The sequence below is a fragment of the Gavialis gangeticus genome, unplaced genomic scaffold (assembly GCF_001723915.1).
Source record: "Gavialis gangeticus isolate Ggan-Ray unplaced genomic scaffold, GavGan_comp1, whole genome shotgun sequence".
In the NCBI taxonomy this organism is placed as follows: domain Eukaryota; kingdom Metazoa; phylum Chordata; order Crocodylia; family Gavialidae; genus Gavialis; species Gavialis gangeticus.
In genome coordinates this window covers 24,724,511-24,725,615 of record NW_017728995.1, presented here as the reverse complement: position 1 = coordinate 24,725,615, position 1,105 = coordinate 24,724,511, and the positions used below count along the sequence as shown (strand labels likewise).

Sequence of the window (1,105 nt, the reverse complement as noted above, 5' to 3'; positions counted from 1 at the left end):
TCTGGCCTGATATGTTTTATTTACAGTTTAAAGTGCTTGCCCTAAATACAAGGAGATATTTCCTTGTGTTGCATTGTTAAACACTTATTCAGCAATAATGCTTTTCTAGCAGGTACCTTCCATAAACTCTTGCTAAATTTTCCCCCTCCCCTCCTATCCCTTACTACTGTAGACATTTTGCATCCTAAATCAGAAGTGTAGGATCATGTGTTCTGCACACCTGGCTCCAACCTTCTGCTAGAATTTGAGAAGAGTCAAGGGGACCTTACAGAATTATTGTTAGTACTAGAGTTTGCAGTCAAATCTATTCTACAAGTCTGTAACCAGCCAAGATGAATTTAATGTGGAAAATTGCCCCTTGAGATGGCATTGCTTGGTTTATAATTTGTAGTGCAGATGAGAGAACAGTTTTCAGCATGATTACAGAAGTCACGATAAAGAGCAACTGCGTACCAAGACAAGTGTTAGTCCTTTCACTTTTCTGACCAATCAGTTGAATTTAACAGTAATTCAGAGGAAGCAATTGCTGACAAATAATAGTCAACAGTAAGCATGTGTCTTAAAGTAGATCATTTGTTACTTAGAGAACAACTTTCCTGTGCATTTTTTTAAACCGACACAGCCTTCAGATATTTTGTTTTCACCTGAGACTCTTCTGTGTTTTATTACAGTTGTTCACTCAGCAGCTATTTCTGCTACAGGCCCCTTGCTGTCTCGTAGTCTGGTACAGAGGTTGCTATTTCTGTGAATGTACTTAAACCATTTTGGAGTGGTGGTAAAATTGCCCTTCTGATGAACAGCAGTGGGAAAGTGCTAATAAAATATACATGCACATAACATTTTGGGCAGAGGAATGAATCAAGTACTTCCCTGCTGAAGTAGGGCACCTTTCTTCTCTAATGGCAGCTTGTAATAGCTTCAAGTATCAGAATAGCTTGAATCCTGCCCCTGGAGTCATAACAAGCTTGTAGAACAGGCTCATTGATAATACTGTTTAGTTTTTTTCAACTTCCCTTTGCTGTTACCAAGTGAACATCAACAGAAGCCAGACTCTCCAAAATAACTATGCCAGACCGCAGCTAGCAAGGCCAGCCATACCTTGTCA

The 1,105-nt window shown here is 39.5% G+C and overlaps 1 protein-coding gene across 1 annotated transcript in view; it reads left to right on the top strand.

The window, feature by feature from the left end:
- MRPL47 (mitochondrial ribosomal protein L47) overlaps positions 1-1,105 on the top strand; it is a 15,396-nt gene that overhangs the window by 12,814 nt on the left and 1,477 nt on the right. The window lies entirely within an intron of this gene.